The sequence below is a fragment of the Saccoglossus kowalevskii genome, chromosome 8 (genome assembly GCF_978046115.1).
Source record: "Saccoglossus kowalevskii chromosome 8, keSacKowa6.1, whole genome shotgun sequence".
Lineage (NCBI taxonomy): Eukaryota > Metazoa > Hemichordata > Enteropneusta > Harrimaniidae > Saccoglossus > Saccoglossus kowalevskii.
The window spans coordinates 34,195,129-34,220,773 of record NC_140648.1 but is presented as its reverse complement, the minus strand read 5'-3'; the positions used below and the strand labels follow the sequence as shown (position 1 = coordinate 34,220,773).

The 25,645-nt window shown below is 40.1% G+C and overlaps 11 non-coding genes across 11 annotated transcripts; all 11 read right to left on the bottom strand.

Moving 5' to 3' along the window:
• Positions 1–1,003: 1,003 nt before the first annotated feature.
• On the bottom strand, positions 1,004–1,130 carry TRNAL-CAA (transfer RNA leucine (anticodon CAA)). The gene is made up of 2 exons: positions 1,093–1,130; positions 1,004–1,049 (listed from the first exon to the last, which is right to left on the bottom strand). It is a non-coding gene; the product is annotated as a tRNA-Leu (tRNA).
• A 1,079-nt stretch (positions 1,131–2,209) lies between these two features.
• On the bottom strand, positions 2,210–2,336 carry TRNAL-CAA (transfer RNA leucine (anticodon CAA)). The gene is made up of 2 exons: positions 2,299–2,336; positions 2,210–2,255 (listed from the first exon to the last, which is right to left on the bottom strand). It is a non-coding gene; the product is annotated as a tRNA-Leu (tRNA).
• An 11,835-nt stretch (positions 2,337–14,171) lies between these two features.
• On the bottom strand, positions 14,172–14,298 carry TRNAL-CAA (transfer RNA leucine (anticodon CAA)). Its single transcript has 2 exons — positions 14,261–14,298; positions 14,172–14,217 (listed from the first exon to the last, which is right to left on the bottom strand). It is a non-coding gene; the product is annotated as a tRNA-Leu (tRNA).
• A 1,682-nt stretch (positions 14,299–15,980) lies between these two features.
• TRNAL-CAA (transfer RNA leucine (anticodon CAA)) lies at positions 15,981–16,107 on the bottom strand. The gene is made up of 2 exons: positions 16,070–16,107; positions 15,981–16,026 (listed from the first exon to the last, which is right to left on the bottom strand). It is a non-coding gene; the product is annotated as a tRNA-Leu (tRNA).
• Positions 16,108–17,186: 1,079 nt separating this feature from the next.
• On the bottom strand, positions 17,187–17,313 carry TRNAL-CAA (transfer RNA leucine (anticodon CAA)). The gene is made up of 2 exons: positions 17,276–17,313; positions 17,187–17,232 (listed from the first exon to the last, which is right to left on the bottom strand). It is a non-coding gene; the product is annotated as a tRNA-Leu (tRNA).
• A 476-nt stretch (positions 17,314–17,789) lies between these two features.
• On the bottom strand, positions 17,790–17,916 carry TRNAL-CAA (transfer RNA leucine (anticodon CAA)). The gene is made up of 2 exons: positions 17,879–17,916; positions 17,790–17,835 (listed from the first exon to the last, which is right to left on the bottom strand). It is a non-coding gene; the product is annotated as a tRNA-Leu (tRNA).
• Positions 17,917–18,392: 476 nt separating this feature from the next.
• TRNAL-CAA (transfer RNA leucine (anticodon CAA)) lies at positions 18,393–18,519 on the bottom strand. Its single transcript has 2 exons — positions 18,482–18,519; positions 18,393–18,438 (listed from the first exon to the last, which is right to left on the bottom strand). It is a non-coding gene; the product is annotated as a tRNA-Leu (tRNA).
• Positions 18,520–20,200: 1,681 nt separating this feature from the next.
• TRNAL-CAA (transfer RNA leucine (anticodon CAA)) lies at positions 20,201–20,327 on the bottom strand. The gene is made up of 2 exons: positions 20,290–20,327; positions 20,201–20,246 (listed from the first exon to the last, which is right to left on the bottom strand). It is a non-coding gene; the product is annotated as a tRNA-Leu (tRNA).
• Positions 20,328–20,803: 476 nt separating this feature from the next.
• Positions 20,804–20,930, bottom strand: TRNAL-CAA (transfer RNA leucine (anticodon CAA)). Its single transcript has 2 exons — positions 20,893–20,930; positions 20,804–20,849 (listed from the first exon to the last, which is right to left on the bottom strand). It is a non-coding gene; the product is annotated as a tRNA-Leu (tRNA).
• Positions 20,931–23,810: 2,880 nt separating this feature from the next.
• Positions 23,811–23,937, bottom strand: TRNAL-CAA (transfer RNA leucine (anticodon CAA)). The gene is made up of 2 exons: positions 23,900–23,937; positions 23,811–23,856 (listed from the first exon to the last, which is right to left on the bottom strand). It is a non-coding gene; the product is annotated as a tRNA-Leu (tRNA).
• Positions 23,938–25,015: 1,078 nt separating this feature from the next.
• On the bottom strand, positions 25,016–25,142 carry TRNAL-CAA (transfer RNA leucine (anticodon CAA)). Its single transcript has 2 exons — positions 25,105–25,142; positions 25,016–25,061 (listed from the first exon to the last, which is right to left on the bottom strand). It is a non-coding gene; the product is annotated as a tRNA-Leu (tRNA).
• Positions 25,143–25,645: the final 503 nt, after the last annotated feature.

Below are 25,645 nucleotides of genomic sequence, written 5' to 3'. Positions count from 1 at the left end.
TTTGTTACGCTTGGCAGATTGCGAATCACGAATGTTCCGGATGAATAAAGCAAACTTTTAAGGCGCATAACTCGCAGCAACAGGTTGTTTGAGAATTAACGGTTAAAAACTTCAATTTCATAGCAGCGCCTGGTTTCGATCCAGGGACCTCTGGGTTATGGGCCCAGCACGCTTCCGCTGCGCCACGCTGCTGACATTCTGCAATATGCAACTTGTATGAATAGTCCAGTTTATCGTAAATGTCATGAAATATAATGCGTAATCTCGGTTCACTATTTGTAAATTGAAACTAAACGAAACTACTGTCAATGTTGAATCACGACTAAACACGAAGATAATTAAATGTCATATCGAGCACAAACTAGGCGAGAATTTGGTAAGTTACTAAAGGTAAAATAACATTGTCAGAAGTAGGATTCGAACTCACGCCCACATTCGTGGACCAGAAATACCCATAAATAACCCTGAAATAAGGGCAAGGTGTCAAATCCTTGAGTAGGCGCCTTAGACCGCTCGGCCATCCTGACAGTTACTTGCAACTCAAATTTTGCGCCAGTTAATAATTATTGTTATTGCCAACCTACTTACTCGTCATTTATAATTTGTTACGCTTGGCAGATTGCGAATCACGGATGTTCCGGATGAATAAAGCAAACTTTTAAGGCACATAACTCGCAGCAACAGGTTGTTTGAGAATTAACGGTTAAAAACTTCAATTTCATAGCAGCGCCTGGTTTCGATCCAGGGACCTCTGGGTTATGGGCCCAGCACGCTTCCGCTGCGCCACGCTGCTGACATTCTGCAGTATGCAACTTGTATGAATAGTCCAGTTTATCGTAAATGTCATGAAATATAATGCGTAATCTCGGTTCAGTATTTGTAAATTGAAACTAAACGAAACTACTGTCAATGTTGAATCACGACTAAACACTAAGATAATTAAATGTCATATCGAGCAAAAACTAGGCGAGAATTTGCTAAGTTACTAAAGGTAAAATAGTATTGTCAGAAGTGGGATTCGAACCCACGCCCACATTCGTGGACCAGAAATCTCCCATAAATAACCCTGAAATAAGGGCAAGGTGTCAAATCCTTGAGTCTGGCGCCTTAGACCGCTCGGCCATCCTGACAGTTACTTGCAACTCAAATTTTGCGCCAGTTAATAATTATTGTTATTGCCAACCTACTTACTCGTCATTCTTAATTTGTTGCGCTTGGCAGATTGCGAATCACGAATGTTTCGGATGAATAAAGCAAACTTTTAAGGCACATAACTCGCAGCAACAGGTTGTTTGAGAATTAACGGTTAAAAACTTGAATTTCATAGCAGGGTCTGGTTTCGATTCAGGGACCTCTGGGTTGTAGGCCCAGCACGATTCCGCTGCGCCACGCTGCTGACATTCTGCAATATGCAACTTGTATGAATAGTCCAGTTTATCGTAAATGTCATGAAATATAACGCGTAATCTCGGTTCAGTATTTGTAAATTGAAACTAAACGAAACTACTGTCAATGTTGAATCACGACTAAACACTAAGATAATTAAATGTCATATCGAGCACAAACTAGGCGAGAATTTGCTAAGTTACTAAAGGTAAAATAACATTGTCAGAAGTGGGATTCGAACCCACGCCCACATTCGTGGACCAGAAATCTCCCACAAATAACCCTGAAATAAGGGCAAGGTGTCAAATCCTTGAATCTGGCGCCTTAGACCGCTCGGCCATCCTGACAGCGACTTACAACTCAAATTTTGCGCCAGTTAATAATTATTGTTATTGCCAACCTACTTACTCGTCATTCATAATTTGTTACGCTTGGCAGATTGCGAATCACGAATGTTCCGGATGAATAAAGCAAACTTTTAAGGCACATAACTCGCAGCAACAGGTTGTTTGAGAATTAACGGTTAAAAACTTCAATTTCATAGCAGCGCCTGGTTTCGATCCAGGGACCTCTGGGTTATGGTCCCAGCACGCTTCCGCTGCGCCACGCTGCTGACATTCTGCAATATGCAACTTGTATGAATAGTCCAGTTTATCGTAAATGTCATGAAATATAATGCGTAATCTCAGTTGAGTATTTGTAAATTGAAACTAAACGAAACTACTGTCAATGTTGAATCTCGACTGAACACGAAGATAATTAAATGTCATATCGAGCACAAACTAGGCGAGAATTTGCTAAGTTACTAAAGGTAAAATAACATTGTCAGAAGTGGGATTCGAACCCACGCCCACATTCGTGGACCAGAAATCTCCCATAAATGACCCTGAAATAAGGGCAAGGTGTCAAATCCTTGAGTCTGGCGCCTTAGACCGCTCGGCCATCCTGACAGTTACTTGCAACTCAAATTTTGCGCCAGTTAATAATTATTGTTATTGCCAAACTACTTACTCGTCATTCATAATTTGTTACGCTTGGCAGATTGCGAATCACGAATGTTCCGGATGAATAAAGCAAACTTTTAAGGCACATAACTCGCAGCAACAGGTTGTTTGAGAATTAACGGTTAAAAACTTCAATTTCATAGCAGCGCCTGGTTTCGATCCAGGGACCTCTGGGTTATGGGCCCAGCACGCTTCCGCTGCGCCACGCTGCTGATATTCTGCAATATGCAACTTGTATGAATAGTCCAGTTTATCGTAAATGTCATGAAATATAACGCGTAATCTCGGTTCAGTATTTGTAAATTGAAACTAAACGAAACTACTGTCAATGTTGAATCACGACTAAACACGAAGATAATTAAATGTCATATCGAGCACAAACTAGGCGAGAATTTGCTAAGTTACTAAAGGTAAAATAACATTGTCAGAAGTGGGATTCGAACCCACGCCCACATTCGTGGACCAGAAATCTCCCACAAATAACCCTGAAATAAGGGCAAGGTGTCAAATCCTTGAATCTGGCGCCTTAGACCGCTCGGCCATCCTGACAGCGACTTACAACTCAAATTTTGCGCCAGTTAATAATTATTGTTATTGCCAACCTACTTACTCGTCATTCATAATTTGTTACGCTTGGCAGATTGCGAATCACGAATGTTCCGGATGAATAAAGCAAACTTTTAAGGCACATAACTCGCAGCAACAGGTTGTTTGAGAATTAACGGTTAAAAACTTCAATTTCATAGCAGCGCCTGGTTTCGATCCAGGGACCTCTGGGTTATGGTTTCAGCACGCTTCCGCTGCGCCACGCTGCTGACATTCTGCAATATGCAACTTGTATGAATAGTCCAGTTTATCGTAAATGTCATGAAATATAACGCGTAATCTCGGTTCAGTATTTGTAAATTGAAACTAAACGAAACTACTGTCAATGTTGAATCACGACTAAACACGAAGATAATTAAATGTCATATCGAGCACAAACTAGGCGAGAATTTGCTAAGTTACTAAAGGTAAAATATCATTGTCAGAAGTGGGATTCGAACCCACGCCCACATTCGTGGACCAGAAATCTCCCATAAATAACCCTGAAATAAGGGCAAGGTGTCAAATCCTTGAGTCAGGCGCCTTAGACCGCTCGGCCATCCTGACAGTTACTTGCAACTCAAATTTTGCGCCAGTTAATAATTATTGTTATTGCCAACCTACTTACTCGTCATTCATAATTTGTTACGCTTGGCAGATTGCGAATCACGAATGTTCCGGATTAATAAATATGCAACTTGTATGAATAGTCCAGTTTATCGTAAATGTCATGAAATATAATGCGTAATCTTGGTTCAGTATTTGTAAATTGAAACTAAACGAAACTACTGTCAATGTTGAATCTCGACAGAACACCAAGATAATTAAATGTCATATCGAGCACAAACTAGGCGAGAATTTGCTAAGTTACTAAGTTACTAAGTTACTTGCAACTCAAATTTTGCGCCAGTTAATAATTATTGTTATTGCCAACCTACTTACTCGTCATTTATAATTTCTAACGCTTGGCAGATTGCGAATCACGAATGTTCCGGATGAATAAAGCAAACTTTTAAGGCACATAACTCGCAGCAACAGGTTGTTTGAGAATTAACGGTTAAAAACTTCAATTTCATAGCAGCGCCTGGTTTCGATCCATGGGTTATGGGCCCAGCACGCTTCCGCTGCGACACGCTGCTGACATTCTGCAGTATGCAACTTGTATGAATAGTCCAGTTTATCGTAAATGTCATGAAATATAATGCGTAATCTCGGTTCAGTATTTGTAAATTGAAACTAAACGAAACTACTGTCAATGTTGAATCACGACTAAACACTAAGATAATTAAATGTCATATCGAGCACAAACTAGGCGAGAATTTGCTAAGTTACTAAAGGTAAAATAACATTGTCAGAAGTGGGATTCGAACCCATGCCCACATTCGTGGACGAGAAATCTCCCATAAATAACCCTGAAATAAGGGCAAGGTGTCAAATCCTTGAGTCAGGCGCCTTAGACCGCTCGGCCATCCTGACAGTTACTTGCAACTCAAATTTTGCGCCAGTTAATAATTATTGTTATTGCCAACCTACTTACTCGTCATTTATAATTTGTTACGCTTGGCAGATTGCGAATCACTCATGTTCCGGATGAATAAAGCAAACTTTTAAGGCACATAACTCGCAGCAACAGGTTGTTTGAGAATTAACGGTTAAAAACTTCAATTTCATAGCAGCGCCTGGTTTCGATCCAGGGACCTCTGGGTTATGGGCCCAGCACGCTTCCGCTGCGCCACGCTGCTGACATTCTACAGTATGCAACTTGTATGAATAGTCCAGTTTATCGTAAATGTCATGAAATATAATGCGTAATCTCAGTTGAGTATTTGTAAATTGAAACTGAACGAAACTACTGTCAATGTTGAATCTCGACTGAACACGAAGATAATTAAATGTCATATCGAGCACAAACTAGGCGAGAATTTGCTAAGTTACTAAAGGTAAAATAACATTGTCAGAAGTGGGATTCGAACCCACGCCCACATTCGTGGACCAGAAATCTCCCATAAATAACCCTGAAATAAGGGCAAGGTGTCAAATCCTTGAGTCAGGCGCCTTAGACCGCTCGGCCATCCTGACAGTTACTTGCAACTCAAATTTTGCGCCAGTTAATAATTATTGTTATTGCCAACCTACTTACTCGTCATTCATAATTTGTTACGCTTGGCAGATTGCGAATCACGAATGTTCCGGATTAATAAATATGCAACTTGTATGAATAGTCCAGTTTATCGTAAATGTCATGAAATATAATGCGTAATCTTGGTTCAGTATATGTAAATTGAAACTAAACGAAACTACTGTCAATGTTGAATCTCGACAGAACACCAAGATAATTAAATGTCATATCGAGCACAAACTAGGCGAGAATTTGCTAAGTTACTAAGTTACTAAGTTACTTGCAACTCAAATTTTGCGCCAGTTAATAATTATTGTTATTGCCAACCTACTTACTCGTCATTTATAATTTCTAACGCTTGGCAGATTGCGAATCACGAATGTTCCGGATGAATAAAGCAAACTTTTAAGGCACATAACTCGCAGCAACAGGTTGTTTGAGAATTAACGGTTAAAAACTTCAATTTCATAGCAGCGCCTGGTTTCGATCCATGGGTTATGGGCCCAGCACGCTTCCGCTGCGACACGCTGCTGACATTCTGCAGTATGCAACTTGTATGAATAGTCCAGTTTATCGTAAATGTCATGAAATATAATGCGTAATCTCGGTTCAGTATTTGTAAATTGAAACTAAACGAAACTACTGTCAATGTTGAATCACGACTAAACACTAAGATAATTAGATGTCATATCGAGCACAAACTAGGCGAGAATTTGCTAAGTTACTAAAGGTAAAATAACATTGTCAGAAGTGGGATTCGAACCCATGCCCACATTCGTGGACGAGAAATCTCCCATAAATAACCCTGAAATAAGGGCAAGGTGTCAAATCCTTGAGTCAGGCGCCTTAGACCGCTCGGCCATCCTGACAGTTACTTGCAACTCAAATTTTGCGCCAGTTAATAATTATTGTTATTGCCAACCTACTTACTCGTCATTTATAATTTGTTACGCTTGGCAGATTGCGAATCACTCATGTTCCGGATGAATAAAGCAAACTTTTAAGGCACATAACTCGCAGCAACAGGTTGTTTGAGAATTAACGGTTAAAAACTTCAATTTCATAGCAGCGCCTGGTTTCGATCCAGGGACCTCTGGGTTATGGGCCCAGCACGCTTCCGCTGCGCCACGCTGCTGACATTCTACAGTATGCAACTTGTATGAATAGTCCAGTTTATCGTAAATGTCATGAAATATAATGCGTAATCTCAGTTGAGTATTTGTAAATTGAAACTGAACGAAACTACTGTCAATGTTGAATCTCGACTGAACACGAAGATAATTAAATGTCATATCGAGCACAAACTAGGCGAGAATTTGCTAAGTTACTAAAGGTAAAATAACATTGTCAGAAGTGGGATTCGAACCCACGCCCACATTCGTGGACCAGAAATCTCCCATAAATAACCCTGAAATAAGGGCAAGGTGTCAAATCCTTGAGTCAGGCGCCTTAGACCGCTCGGCCATCCTGACAGTTACTTGCAACTCAAATTTTGCGCCAGTTAATAATTATTGTTATTGCCAACCTACTTACTCGTCATTCATAATTTGTTACGCTTGGCAGATTGCGAATCACGAATGTTCCGGATTAATAAATATGCAACTTGTATGAATAGTCCAGTTTATCGTAAATGTCATGAAATATAATGCGTAATCTTGGTTCAGTATATGTAAATTGAAACTAAACGAAACTACTGTCAATGTTGAATCTCGACAGAACACCAAGATAATTAAATGTCATATCGAGCACAAACTAGGCGAGAATTTGCTAAGTTACTAAGTTACTAAGTTACTTGCAACTCAAATTTTGCGCCAGTTAATAATTATTGTTATTGCCAACCTACTTACTCGTCATTTATAATTTCTAACGCTTGGCAGATTGCGAATCACGAATGTTCCGGATGAATAAAGCAAACTTTTAAGGCACATAACTCGCAGCAACAGGTTGTTTGAGAATTAACGGTTAAAAACTTCAATTTCATAGCAGCGCCTGGTTTCGATCCAGGGACCTCTGGGTTATGGGCCCAGCACGCTTCCGCTGCGCCACGCTGCTGACATTCTGCAATATGCAACTTGTATGAATAGTTCAGTTTATCGTAAATGTCATGAAATATAATGCGTAATCTCGGTTCAGTATTTGTAAATTGAAACTAAACGAAACTACTGTCAATGTTGAATCTCGACAGAACACCAAGATAATTAAATGTCATATCGAGCACAAACTAGGCGAGAATTTGCTAAGTTACTAAGTTACTAAGTTACTTGCAACTCAAATTTTGCGCCAGTTAATAATTATTGTTATTGCCAACCTACTTACTCGTCATTTATAATTTCTAACGCTTGGCAGATTGCGAATCACGAATGTTCCGGATGAATAAAGCAAACTTTTAAGGCACTTAACTCGCAGCAACAGGTTGTTTGAGAATTAACGGTTAAAAACTTCAATTTCATAGCAGCGCCTGGTTTCGATCCATGGGTTATGGGCCCAGCACGCTTCCGCTGCGACACGCTGCTGACATTCTGCAGTATGCAACTTGTATGAATAGTCCAGTTTATCGTAAATGTCATGAAATATAATGCGTAATCTCGGTTCAGTATTTGTAAATTGAAACTAAACGAAACTACTGTCAATGTTGAATCACGACTAAACACTAAGATAATTAAATGTCATATCGAGCACAAACTAGGCGAGAATTTGCTAAGTTACTAAAGGTAAAATAACATTGTCAGAAGTGGGATTCGAACCCATGCCCACATTCGTGGACCAGAAATCTCCCATAAATACCCCTGAAATAAGGGCAAGGTGTCAAATCCTTGAGTCAGGCGCCTTAGACCGCTCGGCCATCCTGACAGTTACTTGCAACTCAAATTTTGCGCCAGTTAATAATTATTGTTATTGCCAACCTACTTACTCGTCATTTATAATTTGTTACGATTGGCAGATTGCGAATCACTCATGTTCCGGATGAATAAAGCAAACTTTTAAGGCACATAACTCGCAGCAACAGGTTGTTTGAGAATTAACGGTTAAAAACTTCAATTTCATAGCAGCGCCTGGTTTCGATCCAGGGACCTCTGGGTTATGGGCCCAGCACGCTTCCGCTGCGCCACGCTGCTGACTTTCTACAGTATGCAACTTGTATGAATAGTCCAGTTTATCGTAAATGTCATGAAATATAATGCGTAATCTCGGTTCAGTATTTGTAAATTGAAACTAAACGAAACTACTGTCAATGTTGAATCACGACTAAACACTAAGATAAACAAATGTCACATCGAGCACAAACTAGGCGAGAATTTGCTAAGTTACTAAAGGTAAAATAACATTGTCAGAAGTAGGATTCGAACCCACGCCCACATTCGTGGACCAGAAATCTCCCATAAATAACCCTGAAATAAGGGCAAGGTGTCAAATCCTTGAGTCAGGCGCCTTAGACCGCTCGGCCATCCTGACAGTTACTTGCAACTCAAATTTTGCGCCAGTTAATAATTATTGTTATTGCCAACCTACTTACTCGTCATTCATAATTTGTTACGCTTGGCAGATTGCGAATCACGAATGTTCCGGATTAATAAATATGCAACTTGTATGAATAGTCCAGTTTATCGTAAATGTCATGAAATATAATGCGTAATCTTGGTTCAGTATATGTAAATTGAAACTAAACGAAACTACTGTCAATGTTGAATCTCGACAGAACACCAAGATAATTAAATGTCATATCGAGCACAAACTAGGCGAGAATTTGCTAAGTTACTAAGTTACTTGCAACTCAAATTTTGCGCCAGTTAATAATTATTGTTATTGCCAACCTACTTACTCGTCATTTATAATTTCTAACGCTTGGCAGATTGCGAATCACGAATGTTCCGGATGAATAAAGCAAACTTTTAAGGCACATAACTCGCAGCAACAGGTTGTTTGAGAATTAACGGTTAAAAACTTCAATTTCATAGCAGCGCCTGGTTTCGATCCAGGGACCTCTGGGTTATGGGCCCAGCACGCTTCCGCTGCGCCACGCTGCTGACATTCTGCAATATGCAACTTGTATGAATAGTTCAGTTTATCGTAAATGTCATGAAATATAATGCGTAATCTCGGTTCAGTATTTGTAAATTGAAACTAAACGAAACTACTGTCAATGTTGAATCACGACTAAACACGAAGATAATTAAATGTCATATCGAGCACAAACTAGGCGAGAATTTGCTAAGTTACTAAAGGTAAAATAACATTGTCAGAAGTAGGATTCGAACCCACGCCCACATTCGTGGACCAGAAATCTCCCATAAATAACCCTGAAATAAGGGCAAGGTATCAAATCCTTGAGTCTGGCGCCTTAGACCGCTCGGCCATCCTGACAGTTACTTGCAACTCAAATTTTGCGCCAGTTAATAATTATTGTTATTGCCAACCTACTTACTCGTCATTCATAATTTGTTACGCTTGGCAGATTGCGAATCACGAATGTTCCGGATTAATAAATATGCAACTTGTATGAATAGTCCAGTTTATCGTAAATGTCATGAAATATAATGCGTAATCTTGGTTCAGTATTTGTAAATTGAAACTAAACGAAACTACTGTCAATGTTGAATCTCGACAGAACACCAAGATAATTAAATGTCATATCGAGCACAAACTAGGCGAGAATTTGCTAAGTTACTAAGTTACTAAGTTACTTGCAACTTAAATTTTGCGCCAGTTAATAATTATTGTTATTGCCAACCTACTTACTCGTCATTTATAATTTCTAACGCTTGGCAGATTGCGAATCACGAATGTTCCGGATGAATAAAGCAAACTTTTAAGGCACATAACTCGCAGCAACAGGTTGTTTGAGAATTAACGGTTAAAAACTTCAATTTCATAGCAGCGCCTGGTTTCGATCCATGGGTTATGGGCCCAGCACGCTTCCGCTGCGACACGCTGCTGACATTCTGCAGTATGCAACTTGTATGAATAGTCCAGTTTATCGTAAATGTCATGAAATATAATGCGTAATCTCGGTTCAGTATTTGTAAATTGAAACTAAACGAAACTACTGTCAATGTTGAATCACGACTAAACACTAAGATAATTAAATGTCATATCGAGCACAAACTAGGCGAGAATTTGCTAAGTTACTAAAGGTAAAATAACATTGTCAGAAGTGGGATTCGAACCCATGCCCACATTCGTGGACCAGAAATCTCCCATAAATACCCCTGAAATAAGGGCAAGGTGTCAAATCCTTGAGTCAGGCGCCTTAGACCGCTCGGCCATCCTGACAGTTACTTGCAACTCAAATTTTGCGCCAGTTAATAATTATTGTTATTGCCAACCTACTTACTCGTCATTCATAATTTGTTACGCTTGGCAGATTGCGAATCACGAATGTTCCGGATTAATAAATATGCAACTTGTATGAATAGTCCAGTTTATCGTAAATGTCATGAAATATAATGCGTAATCTTGGTTCAGTATATGTAAATTGAAACTAAACGAAACTACTGTCAATGTTGAATCTCGACAGAACACCAAGATAATTAAATGTCATATCGAGCACAAACTAGGCGAGAATTTGCTAAGTTACTAAGTTACTTGCAACTCAAATTTTGCGCCAGTTAATAATTATTGTTATTGCCAACCTACTTACTCGTCATTTATAATTTCTAACGCTTGGCAGATTGCGAATCACGAATGTTCCGGATGAATAAAGCAAACTTTTAAGGCACATAACTCGCAGCAACAGGTTGTTTGAGAATTAACGGTTAAAAACTTCAATTTCATAGCAGCGCCTGGTTTCGATCCAGGGACCTCTGGGTTATGGGCCCAGCACGCTTCCGCTGCGCCACGCTGCTGACATTCTGCAATATGCAACTTGTATGAATAGTTCAGTTTATCGTAAATGTCATGAAATATAATGCGTAATCTCGGTTCAGTATTTGTAAATTGAAACTAAACGAAACTACTGTCAATGTTGAATCACGACTAAACACGAAGATAATTAAATGTCATATCGAGCACAAACTAGGCGAGAATTTGCTAAGTTACTAAAGGTAAAATAACATTGTCAGAAGTAGGATTCGAACCCACGCCCACATTCGTGGACCAGAAATCTCCCATAAATAACCCTGAAATAAGGGCAAGGTATCAAATCCTTGATTCTGGCGCCTTAGACCGCTCGGCCATCCTGACAGTTACTTGCAACTCAAATTTTGCGCCAGTTAATAATTATTGTTATTGCCAACCTACTTACTCGTCATTCATAATTTGTTACGCTTGGCAGATTGCGAATCACGAATGTTCCGGATTAATAAATATGCAACTTGTATGAATAGTCCAGTTTATCGTAAATGTCATGAAATATAATGCGTAATCTTGGTTCAGTATTTGTAAATTGAAACTAAACGAAACTACTGTCAATGTTGAATCTCGACAGAACACCAAGATAATTAAATGTCATATCGAGCACAAACTAGGCGAGAATTTGCTAAGTTACTAAGTTACTAAGTTACTTGCAACTTAAATTTTGCGCCAGTTAATAATTATTGTTATTGCCAACCTACTTACTCGTCATTTATAATTTCTAACGCTTGGCAGATTGCGAATCACGAATGTTCCGGATGAATAAAGCAAACTTTTAAGGCACATAACTCGCAGCAACAGGTTGTTTGAGAATTAACGGTTAAAAACTTCAATTTCATAGCAGCGCCTGGTTTCGATCCATGGGTTATGGGCCCAGCACGCTTCCGCTGCGACACGCTGCTGACATTCTGCAGTATGCAACTTGTATGAATAGTCCAGTTTATCGTAAATGTCATGAAATATAATGCGTAATCTCGGTTCAGTATTTGTAAATTGAAACTAAACGAAACTACTGTCAATGTTGAATCACGACTAAACACTAAGATAATTAAATGTCATATCGAGCACAAACTAGGCGAGAATTTGCTAAGTTACTAAAGGTAAAATAACATTGTCAGAAGTGGGATTCGAACCCATGCCCACATTCGTGGACCAGAAATCTCCCATAAATACCCCTGAAATAAGGGCAAGGTGTCAAATCCTTGAGTCAGGCGCCTTAGACCGCTCGGCCATCCTGACAGTTACTTGCAACTCAAATTTTGCGCCAGTTAATAATTATTGTTATTGCCAACCTACTTACTCGTCATTTATAATTTGTTACGCTTGGCAGATTGCGAATCACTCATGTTCCGGATGAATAAAGCAAACTTTTAAGGCACATAACTCGCAGCAACAGGTTGTTTGAGAATTAACGGTTAAAAACTTCAATTTCATAGCAGCGCCTGGTTTCGATCCAGGGACCTCTGGGTTATGGGCCCAGCACGCTTCCGCTGCGCCACGCTGCTGACATTCTACAGTATGCAACTTGTATGAATAGTCCAGTTTATCGTAAATGTCATGAAATATAATGCGTAATCTCGGTTCAGTATTTGTAAATTGAAACTAAACGAAACTACTGTCAATGTTGAATCACGACTAAACACTAAGATAAACAAATGTCACATCGAGCACAAACTAGGCGAGAATTTGCTAAGTTACTAAAGGTAAAATAACATTGTCAGAAGTAGGATTCGAACCCACGCCCACATACGTGGACCAGAAATCTCCCATAAATAACCCTGAAATAAGGGCAAGGTATCAAATCCTTGAGTCTGGCGCCTTAGACCGCTCGGCCATCCTGACAGTTACTTGCAACTCAAATTTTGCGCCGGTTAATAATTATTGTTATTGCCAACCTACTTACTCGTCATTCATAATTTGTTACGCTTGGCAGATTGCGAATCACGAATGTTCCGGATTAATAAATATGCAACTTGTATGAATAGTCCAGTTTATCGTAAATGTCATGAAATATAATGCGTAATCTTGGTTCAGTATTTGTAAATTGAAACTAAACGAAACTACTGTCAATGTTGAATCTCGACAGAACACCAAGATAATTAAATGTCATATCGAGCACAAACTAGGCGAGAATTTGCTAAGTTACTAAGTTACTAAGTTACTTGCAACTCAAATTTTGCGCCAGTTAATAATTATTGTTATTGCCAACCTACTTACTCGTCATTTATAATTTCTAACGCTTGGCAGATTGCGAATCACGAATGTTCCGGATGAATAAAGCAAACTTTTAAGGCACATAACTCGCAGCAACAGGTTGTTTGAGAATTAACGGTTAAAAACTTCAATTTCATAGCAGCGCCTGGTTTCGATCTATGGGTTATGGGCCCAGCACGCTTCCGCTGCGACACGCTGCTGACATTCTGCAGTATGCAACTTGTATGAATAGTCCAGTTTATCGTAAATGTCATGAAATATAATGCGTAATCTCGGTTCAGTATTTGTAAATTGAAACTAAACGAAACTACTGTCAATGTTGAATCACGACTAAACACTAAGATAATTAAATGTCATATCGAGCACAAACTAGGCGAGAATTTGCTAAGTTACTAAAGGTAAAATAACATTGTCAGAAGTGGGATTCGAACCCATGCCCACATTCGTGGACCAGAAATCTCCCATAAATACCCCTGAAATAAGGGCAAGGTGTCAAATCCTTGAGTCAGGCGCCTTAGACCGCTCGGCCATCCTGACAGTTACTTGCAACTCAAATTTTGCGCCAGTTAATAATTATTGTTATTGCCAACCTACTTACTCGTCATTTATAATTTGTTACGCTTGGCAGATTGCGAATCACTCATGTTCCGGATGAATAAAGCAAACTTTTAAGGCACATAACTCGCAGCAACAGGTTGTTTGAGAATTAACGGTTAAAAACTTCAATTTCATAGCAGCGCCTGGTTTCGATCCAGGGACCTCTGGGTTATGGGCCCAGCACGCTTCCGCTGCGCCACGCTGCTGACATTCTACAGTATGCAACTTGTATGAATAGTCCAGTTTATCGTAAATGTCATGAAATATAATGCGTAATCTCGGTTCAGTATTTGTAAATTGAAACTAAACGAAACTACTGTCAATGTTGAATCACGACTAAACACTAAGATAAACAAATGTCACATCGAGCACAAACTAGGCGAGAATTTGCTAAGTTACTAAAGGTAAAATAACATTGTCAGAAGTGGGATTCGAACCCACGCCCACATTCGTGGACCAGAAATCTCCCATAAATAACCCTGAAATAAGGGCAAGGTGTCAAATCCTTGAGTCTGGCGCCTTAGACCGCTCGGCCATCCTGACAGTTACTTGCAACTCAAATTTTGCGCCAGTTAATAATTATTGTTATTGCCAACCTACTTACTCGTCATTTGTAATTTCTAACGCTTGGCAGATTGCGAATCACGAATGTTCCGGATGAATAAAGCAAACTTTTAAGGCACATAACTCGCAGCAACAGGTTGTTTGAGAATTAACGGTTAAAAACTTCAATTTCATAGCAGCGCCTGGTTTCGATCCAGGGACCTCTGGGTTATGGGCCCAGCACGCTTCCGCTGCGCCACGCTGCTGACATTCTGCAATATGCAACTTGTATGAATAGTTCAGTTTATCGTAAATGTCATGAAATATAATGCGTAATCTCGGTTCAGTATTTGTAAATTGAAACTAAACGAAACTACTGTCAATGTTGAATCACGACTAAACACGAAGATAATTAAATGTCATATCGAGCACAAACTAGGCGAGAATTTGCTAAGTTACTAAAGGTAAAATAACATGGTCAGAAGTAGGATTCGAACCCACGCCCACATTCGTGGACCAGAAATCTCCCATAAATAACCCTGAAATAAGGGCAAGGTATCAAATCCTTGAGTCTGGCGCCTTAGACCGCTCGGCCATCCTGACAGTTACTTGCAACTCAAATTTTGCGCCAGTTAATAATTATTGTTATTGCCAACCTACTTACTCGTCATTCATAATTTGTTACGCTTGGCAGATTGCGAATCACTCATGTTCCGGATGAATAAAGCAAACTTTTAAGGCACATAACTCGCAGCAACAGGTTGTTTGAGAATTAACGGTTAAAAACTTCAATTTCATAGCAGCGCCTGGTTTCGATCCAGGGACCTCTGGGTTATGGGCCCAGCACGCTTCCGCTGCGCCACGCTGCTGACATTCTGCAGTATGCAACTTGTATGAATAGTCCAGTTTATCGTAAATGTCATGAAATATAATGCGTAATCTCGGTTCAGTATTTGTAAATTGAAACTAAACGAAACTACTGTCAATGTTGAATCACGACTAAACACTAAGATAATTAAATGTCATATCGAGCACAAACTAGGCGAGAATTTGCTAAGTTACTAAAGGTAAAATAACATTGTCAGAAGTGGGATTCGAACCCATGCCCACATTCGTGGACCAGAAATCTCCCATAAATAACCCTGAAATAAGGGCAAGGTGTCAAATCCTTGAGTCTGGCGCCTTAGACCGCTCGGCCATCCTGACAGTTACTTGCAACTCAAATTTTGCGCCAGTTAATAATTATTGTTATTGCCAACCTACTTACTCGTCATTTATAATTTGTTACGCTTGGCAGATTGCGAATCACGAATGTTCCGGATGAATAAAGCAAACTTTTAAGGCACATAACTCGCAGCAACAGGTTGTTTGAGAATTAACGGTTAAAAACTTCAATTTCATAGCAGCGCATGGTTTCGATCCAGGGACCTCTGGGTTATGGGCCCAGCACGCTTCCGCTGCGCCACGCTGCTGACATTCTACAGTATGCAACTTGTATGAATAGTCCAGTTTATCGTAAATGTCATGAAATATAATGCGTAATCTCGGTTCAGTATTTGTAAATTGAAACTAAACGAAACTACTGTCAATGTTGAATCACGACTAAACACTAAGATAAACAAATGTCACATCGAGCACAAACTAGGCGAGAATTTGCTAAGTTACTAAAGGTAAAATAACATTGTCAGAAGTGGGATTCGAACCCACGCCCACATTCGTGGACCAGAAATCTCCCATAAATAACCCTGAAATAAGGGCAAGGTGTCAAATCCTTGAGTCTGGCGCCTTAGACCGCTCGGCCATCCTGACAGTTACTTGCAACTCAAATTTTGCGCCAGTTAATAATTATTGTTATTGCCAACCAACTTACTCGTCATTTATAATTTCTAACGCTTGGCAGATTGCGAATCACGAATGTTCCGGATGAATAAAGCAAACTTTTAAGGCACATAACTCGCAGCAACAGGTTGTTTGAGAATTAACGGTTAAAAACTTCAATTTCATAGCAGCGCCTGGTTTCGATCCAGGGACCTCTGGGTTATGGGCCCAGCACGCTTCCGCTGCGCCACGCTGCTGACATTCTGCAGTATGCAACTTGTATGAATAGTCCAGTTTATCGTAAATGTCATGAAATATAATGCGTAATCTCGGTTCAGTATTTGTAAATTGAAACTAAACGAAACTACTGTCAATGTTGAATCACGACTAAACACTAAGATAATTAAATGTCATATCGAGCACAAACTAGGCGAGAATTTGCTAAGTTACTAAAGGTAAAATAACATTGTCAGAAGTGGGATTCGAACCCATGCCCACATTCGTGGACCAGAAATCTCCCATAAATAACCCTGAAATAAGGGCAAGGTGTCAAAACCTTGAGTCTGGCGCCTTAGACCGCTCGGCCATCCTGACAGTTACTTGCAACTCAAATTTTGCGCCAGTTAATAATTATTGTTATTGCCAACCTACTTACTCGTCATTTATAATTTGTTACGCTTGGCAGATTGCGAATCACTCATGTTCCGGATGAATAAAGCAAACTTTTAAGGCACATAACTCGCAGCAACAGGTTGTTTGAGAATTAACGGTTAAAAACTTCAATTTCATAGCAGCGCCTGGTTTCGATCCAGGGACCTCTGGGTTATGGGCCCAGCACGCTTCCGCTGCGCCACGCTGCTGACATTCTACAGTATGCAACTTGTATGAATAGTCCAGTTTATCGTAAATGTCATGAAATATAATGCGTAATCTCGGTTCAGTATTTGTAAATTGAAACTAAACGAAACTACTGTCAATGTTGAATCTCGACTGAACACGAAGATAATTAAATGTCATATCGAGCACAAACTGGGCGAGAATTTGCTAAGTTACTAAAGGTAAAATAACATTGTCAGAAGTGGGATTCGAACCCACGCCCACATTCGTGGACCAGAAATATCCCATAAATAACCCTGAAATAAGGGCAAGGTGTCAAATCCTTGAGTCTGGCGCCTTAGACCGCTCGGCCATCCTGACAGTTACTTGCAACTCAAATTTTGCGCCAGTTAATAATTATTGTTATTGCCAACCTACTTACTCGTCATTCATAATTTGTTACGCTTGGCAGATTGCGAATCACTAATGTTCCGGATGAATAAAGCAAACTTTTAAGGCACATAACTCGCAGCAACAGGTTGTTTGAGAATTAACGGTTAAAAACTTCAATTTCATAGCAGCGCCTGGTTTCAATCCAGGGACCTCTGGGTTATGGGCCCAGCACGCTTCCGCTGCGCCACGCTGCTGACATTCTGCAGTATGCAACTTGTATGAATAGTCCAGTTTATCGTAAATGTCATGAAATATAATGCGTAATCTCGGTTCAGTATTTGTAAATTGAAACTAAACGAAACTACTGTCAATGTTGAATCACGACTAAACACTAAGATAATTAAATGTCATATCGAGCACAAACTAGGCGAGAATTTGCTAAGTTACTAAAGGTAAAATAACATTGTCAGAAGTGGGATTCGAACCCACGCCCACATTCGTGGACCAGAAATCTCCCATAAATAACCCTGAAATAAGAGCAAGGTGTCAAATCCTTGAGTCTGGCGCCTTAGACCGCTCGGCCATCCTGACAGTTACTTGCAACTCAAATTTTGCGCCAGTTAATAATTATTGTTATTGCCAACCTACTTACTCGTCATTCATAATTTGTTACGCTTGGTAGATTGCGAATCACGAATGTTCCGGATGAATAAAGCAAACTTTTAAGGCACATAACTCGCAGCAACAGATTGTTTGAGAATTAACGGTTAAAAACTTCAATTTCATAGCAGCGCCTGGTTTCGATCCAGGGACCTCTGGGTTATGGGCCCAGCACGCTTCCGCTGCGCCACGCTGCTGACATTCTGCAGTATGCAACTTGTATGAATAGTCCAGTTTATCGTAAATGTCATGAAATATAATGCGTAATCTCGGTTCAGTATTTGTAAATTGAAACTAAACGAAACTACTGTCAATGTTGAATCTCGACTGAACACGAAGATAATTAAATGTCATATCGAGCACAAACTGGGCGAGAATTTGCTAAGTTACTAAAGGTAAAATAACATTGTCAGAAGTGGGATTCGAACCCACGCCCACATTCGTGGACCAGAAATCTCCCATAAATAACCCTGAAATAAGGGCAAGGTGTCAAAACCTTGAGTCTGGCGCCTTAGACCGCTCGGCCATCCTGACAGTTACTTGCAACTCAAATTTTGCGCCAGTTAATAATTATTGTTATTGCCAACCTACTTACTCGTCATTCATAATTTGTTACGCTTGGCAGATTGCGAATCACGAATGTTCCGGATGAATAAAGCAAACTTTTAAGGCGCATAACTCGCAGCAACAGGTTGTTTGAGAATTAACGGTTAAAAACTTCAATTTCATAGCAGCGCCTGGTTTCGATCCAGGGACCTCTGGGTTATGGGCCCAGCACGCTTCCGCTGCGCCACGCTGCTGACATTCTGCAATATGCAACTTGTATGAATAGTCCAGTTTATCGTAAATGTCATGAAATATAATGCGTAATCTCGGTTCACTATTTGTAAATTGAAACTAAACGAAACTACTGTCAATGTTGAATCACGACTAAACACGACGATAATTAAATGTCATATCGAGCACAAACTAGGCGAGAATTTGGTAAGTTACTAAAGGTAAAATAACATTGTCAGAAGTAGGATTCGAACTCACGCCCACATTCGTGGACCAGAAATCTCCCATAAATAACCCTGAAATAAGGGCAAGGTGTCAAATCCTTGAGTAGGCGCCTTAGACCGCTCGGCCATCCTGACAGTTACTTGCAACTCAAATTTTGCGCCAGTTAATAATTATTGTTATTGCCAACCTACTTACTCGTCATTTATAATTTGTTACGCTTGGCAGATTGCGAATCACGGATGTTCCGGATGAATAAAGCAAACTTTTAAGGCACATAACTCGCAGCAACAGGTTGTTTGAGAATTAACGGTTAAAAACTTCAATTTCATAGCAGCGCCTGGTTTCGATCCAGGGACCTCTGGGTTATGGGCCCAGCACGCTTCCGCTGCGCCACGCTGCTGACATTCTGCAATATGCAACTTGTATGAATAGTCCAGTTTATCGTAAATGTCATGAAATATAATGCGTAATCTCGGTTCAGTATTTGTAAATTGAAACTAAACGAAACTACTGTCAATGTTGAATCACGACTAAACACGAAGATAATTAAATGTCATATCGAGCACAAACTAGGCGAGAATTTGCTAAGTTACTAAAGGTAAAATAACATTGTCAGAAGTGGGATTCAAACCCACGCCCACATTCGTGGACCAGAAATCTCCCATAAATAACCCTGAAATAAGGGCAAGGTGTCAAATCCTTGAGTCTGGCGCCTTAGACCGCTCGGCCATCCTGACAGTTACTTGCAACTCAAATTTTGCGCCAGTTAATAATTATTGTTATTGCCTACCTACTTACTCGTCATTTATAATTTGTTACGCTTGGCATTTTGCGAATCACGGATGTTCCGGATGAATAAAGCAAACTTTTAAGGCACATAACTCGCAGCAACAGGTTGTTTGAGAATTAACGGTTAAAAACTTCAATTTCATAGCAGCGCCTGGTTTTGATCCAGGGACCTCTGGGTTATGGGCCCAGCACGCTTCCGCTGCGCCACGCTGCTGACATTCTGCAGTATGCAACTTGTATGAATAGTCCAGTTTATCGTAAATGTCATGAAATATAATGCGTAATCTCGGTTCAGTATTTGTAAATTGAAACTAAACGAAACTACTGTCAATGTTGAATCACGACTAAACACGAAGATAATTAAATGTCATATCGAGCACAAACTAGGCGAGAATTTGCTAAGTTACTAAAGGTAAAATAACATTGTCAGAAGTGGGATTCGAACCCACGCCCACATTCGTGGACCAGAAATCTCCCATAAATAACCCTGAAATAAGGGCAAGGTGTCAAATCCTTGAGTCTGGCGCCTTAGACCGCTCGGCCATCCTGACAGTTACTTGCAACTCAAATTTTGCGCCAGTTAATAATTATTGTTATTGCCAACCTACTTACTCGTCATTCATAATTTGTTACGCTTGGCAGATTGCGAATCACGAATGTTCCGGATTAATAAAGCAAACTTTTAAGGCACATAACACGCAGCAACAGGTTGTTTGAGAATTAACAGTTAAAAACTTCAATTTCATAGCAGCGCCTGGTTTCGATCCAGGGACCTCTGGGTTATGGGCCCAGCACGCTTCCGCTGCGCCACGCTGCTGAAATTCTGCTGTATGCAACTTGTATGAATAGTCCAGTTTATCGTAAATGTCATGAAATATAATGCGTAATGTCGGTTCAGTATTTGTAAATTGAAACTAAACGAAACTACTGTCAATGTTGAATCACGACTAAACACGAAGATAATTAAATGTCATATCGAGCACAAACTAGGCGAGAATTTGCTAAGTTACTAAAGGTAAAATAACATTGTCAGAAGTGGGATTCGAACCCACGCCCACATTCGTGGACCAGAAATCTCCCATAAATAACCCTGAAATAAGGGCAAGGTGTCAAAACCTTGAGTCTGGCGCCTTAGACCGCTCGGCCATCCTGACAGTTACTTGCAACTCAAATTTTGCGCCAGTTAATAATTATTGTTATTGCCAACCTACTTACTCGTCATTCATAATTTGTTACGCTTGGCAGATTGCGAATCACGAATGTTCCGGATGAATAAAGCAAACTTTTAAGGCGCATAACTCGCAGCAACAGGTTGTTTGAGAATTAACGGTTAAAAACTTCAATTTCATAGCAACGCCTGGTTTCGATCCAGGGACCTCTGGGTTATGGGCCCAGCACGCTTCCGCTGCGCCACGCTGCTGACATTCTGCAATATGCAACTTGTATGAATAGTCCAGTTTATCGTAAATGTCATGAAATATAATGCGTAATCTCGGTTCACTATTTGTAAATTGAAACTAAACGAAACTACTGTCAATGTTGAATCACGACTAAACACGAAGATAATTAAATGTCATATCGAGCACAAACTAGGCGAGAATTTGGTAAGTTACTAAAGGTAAAATAACATTGTCAGAAGTAGGATTCGAACTCACGCCCACATTCGTGGACCAGAAATACCCATAAATAACCCTGAAATAAGGGCAAGGTGTCAAATCCTTGAGTAGGCGCCTTAGACCGCTCGGCCATCCTGACAGTTACTTGCAACTCAAATTTTGCGCCAGTTAATAATTATTGTTATTGCCAACCTACTTACTCGTCATTCATAATTTGTTACGCTTGGCAGATTGCGAATCACGAATGTTCCGGATGAATAAAGCAAACTTTTAAGGCGCATAACTCGCAGCAACAGGTTGTTTGAGAATTAACGGTTAAAAACTTCAATTTCATAGCAACGCCTGGTTTCGATCCAGGGACCTCTGGGTTATGGGCCCAGCACGCTTCCGCTGCGCCACGCTGCTGACATTCTGCAATATGCAACTTGTATGAATAGTCCAGTTTATCGTAAATGTCATGAAATATAATGCGTAATCTCGGTTCACTATTTGTAAATTGAAACTAAACGAAACTACTGTCAATGTTGAATCACGACTAAACACGAAGATAATTAAATGTCATATCGAGCACAAACTAGGCGAGAATTTGGTAAGTTACTAAAGGTAAAATAACATTGTCAGAAGTAGGATTCGAACTCACGCCCACATTCGTGGACCAGAAATACCCATAAATAACCCTGAAATAAGGGCAAGGTGTCAAATCCTTGAGTAGGCGCCTTAGACCGCTCGGCCATCCTGACAGTTACTTGCAACTCAAATTTTGCGCCAGTTAATAATTATTGTTATTGCCAACCTACTTACTCGTCATTTATAATTTGTTACGCTTGGCAGATTGCGAATCACGGATGTTCCGGATGAATAAAGCAAACTTTTAAGGCACATAACTCGCAGCAACAGGTTGTTTGAGAATTAACGGTTAAAAACTTCAATTTCATAGCAGCGCCTGGTTTCGATCCAGGGACCTCTGGGTTATGGGCCCAGCACGCTTCCGCTGCGCCACGCTGCTGACATTCTGCAATATGCAACTTGTATGAATAGTCCAGTTTATCGTAAATGTCATGAAATATAATGCGTAATCTCGGTTCAGTATTTGTAAATTGAAACTAAACGAAACTACTGTCAATGTTGAATCACGACTAAACACGAAGATAATTAAATGTCATATCGAGCACAAACTAGGCGAGAATTTGCTAAGTTACTAAAGGTAAAATAACATTGTCAGAAGTAGGATTCGAACTCACGCCCACATTCGTGGACCAGAAATACCCATAAATAACCCTGAAATAAGGGCAAGGTGTCAAATCCTTGGGTAGGCGCCTTAGACCGCTCGGCCATCCTGACAGTTACTTGCAACTCAAATTTTGCGCCAGTTAATAATTATTGTTATTGCCAACCTACTTACTCGTCATTCATAATTTGTTACGCTTGGCAGATTGCGAATCACGAATGTTCCGGATGAATAAAGCAAACTTTTAAGGCGCATAACTCGCAGCAACAGGTTGTTTGAGAATTAACGGTTAAAAACTTCAATTTCATAGCAGCGCCTGGTTTCGATCCAGGGACCTCTGGGTTATGGGCCCAGCACGCTTCCGCTGCGCCACGCTGCTGACATTCTGCAATATGCAACTTGTATGAATAGTCCAGTTTATCGTAAATGTCATGAAATATAATGCGTAATCTCGGTTCACTATTTGTAAATTGAAACTAAACGAAACTACTGTCAATGTTGAATCACGACTAAACACGAAGATAATTAAATGTCATATCGAGCACAAACTAGGCGAGAATTTGGTAAGTTACTAAAGGTAAAATAACATTGTCAGAAGTAGGATTCGAACTCACGCCCACATTCGTGGACCAGAAATACCCATAAATAACCCTGAAATAAGGGCAAGGTGTCAAATCCTTGAGTAGGCGCCTTAGACCGCTCGGCCATCCTGACAGTTACTTGCAACTCAAATTTTGCGCCAGTTAATAATTATTGTTATTGCCAACCTACTTACTCGTCATTTATAATTTGTTACGCTTGGCAGATTGCGAATCACGGATGTTCCGGATGAATAAAGCAAACTTTTAAGGCACATAACTCGCAGCAACAGGTTGTTTGAGAATTAACGGTTAAAAACTTCAATTTCATAGCAGCGCCTGGTTTCGATCCAGGGACCTCTGGGTTATGGGCCCAGCACGCTTCCGCTGCGCCACGCTGCTGACATTCTGCAATATGCAACTTGTATGAATAGTCCAGTTTATCGTAAATGTCATGAAATATAATGCGTAATCTCGGTTCAGTATTTGTAAATTGAAACTAAACGAAACTACTGTCAATGTTGAATCACGACTAAACACGAAGATAATTAAATGTCATATCGAGCACAAACTAGGCGAGAATTTGCTAAGTTACTAAAGGTAAAATAACATTGTCAGAAGTGGGATTCGAACCCACGCCCACATTCGTGGACCAGAAATCTCCCATAAATAACCCTGAAATAAGGGCAAGGTGTCAAAACCTTGAGTCTGGCGCCTTAGACCGCTCGGCCATCCTGACAGTTACTTGCAACTCAAATTTTGCGCCAGTTAATAATTATTGTTATTGCCAACCTACTTACTCGTCATTCATAATTTGTTACGCTTGGCAGATTGCGAATCACGAATGTTCCGGATGAATAAAGCAAACTTTTAAGGCGCATAACTCGCAGCAACAGGTTGTTTGAGAATTAACGGTTAAAAACTTCAATTTCATAGCAGCGCCTGGTTTCGATCCAGGGACCTCTGGGTTATGGGCCCAGCACGCTTCCGCTGCGCCACGCTGCTGACATTCTGCAATATGCAACTTGTATGAATAGTCCAGTTTATCGTAAATGTCATGAAATATAATGCGTAATCTCGGTTCACTATTTGTAAATTGAAACTAAACGAAACTACTGTCAATGTTGAATCACGACTAAACACGAAGATAATTAAATGTCATATCGAGCACAAACTAGGCGAGAATTTGGTAAGTTACTAAAGGTAAAATAACATTGTCAGAAGTAGGATTCGAACTCACGCCCACATTCGTGGACCAGAAATCTCCCATAAATAACCCTGAAATAAGGGCAAGGTGTCAAATCCTTGAGTAGGCGCCTTAGACCGCTCGGCCATCCTGACAGTTACTTGCAACTCAAATTTTGCGCCAGTTAATAATTATTGTTATTGCCAACCTACTTACTCGTCATTTATAATTTGTTACGCTTGGCAGATTGCGAATCACGGATGTTCCGGATGAATAAAGCAAACTTTTAAGGCACATAACTCGCAGCAACAGGTTGTTTGAGAATTAACGGTTAAAAACTTCAATTTCATAGCAGCGCCTGGTTTCGATCCAGGGACCTCTGGGTTATGGGCCCAGCACGCTTCCGCTGCGCCACGCTGCTGACATTCTGCAATATGCAACTTGTATGAATAGTCCAGTTTATCGTAAATGTCATGAAATATAATGCGTAATCTCGGTTCAGTATTTGTAAATTGAAACTAAACGAAACTACTGTCAATGTTGAATCACGACTAAACACGAAGATAATTAAATGTCATATCGAGCACAAACTAGGCGAGAATTTGCTAAGTTACTAAAGGTAAAATAACATTGTCAGAAGTGGGATTCGAACCCACGCCCACATTCGTGGACCAGAAATCTCCCATAAATAACCCTGAAATAAGGGCAAGGTGTCAAATCCTTGAGTCTGGCGCCTTAGACCGCTCGGCCATCCTGACAGTTACTTGCAACTCAAATTTTGCGCCAGTTAATAATTATTGTTATTGCCTACCTACTTACTCGTCATTTATAATTTGTTACGCTTGGCATTTTGCGAATCACGGATGTTCCGGATGAATAAAGCAAACTTTTAAGGCACATAACTCGCAGCAACAGGTTGTTTGAGAATTAACGGTTAAAAACTTCAATTTCATAGCAGCGCCTGGTTTTGATCCAGGGACCTCTGGGTTATGGGCCCAGCACGCTTCCGCTGCGCCACGCTGCTGACATTCTGCAGTATGCAACTTGTATGAATAGTCCAGTTTATCGTAAATGTCATGAAATATAATGCGTAATCTCGGTTCAGTATTTGTAAATTGAAACTAAACAAAACTACTGTCAATGTTGAATCACGACTAAACACGAAGATAATTAAATGTCATATCGAGCACAAACTAGGCGAGAATTTGCTAAGTTACTAAAGGTAAAATAACATTGTCAGAAGTGGGATTCAAACCCACGC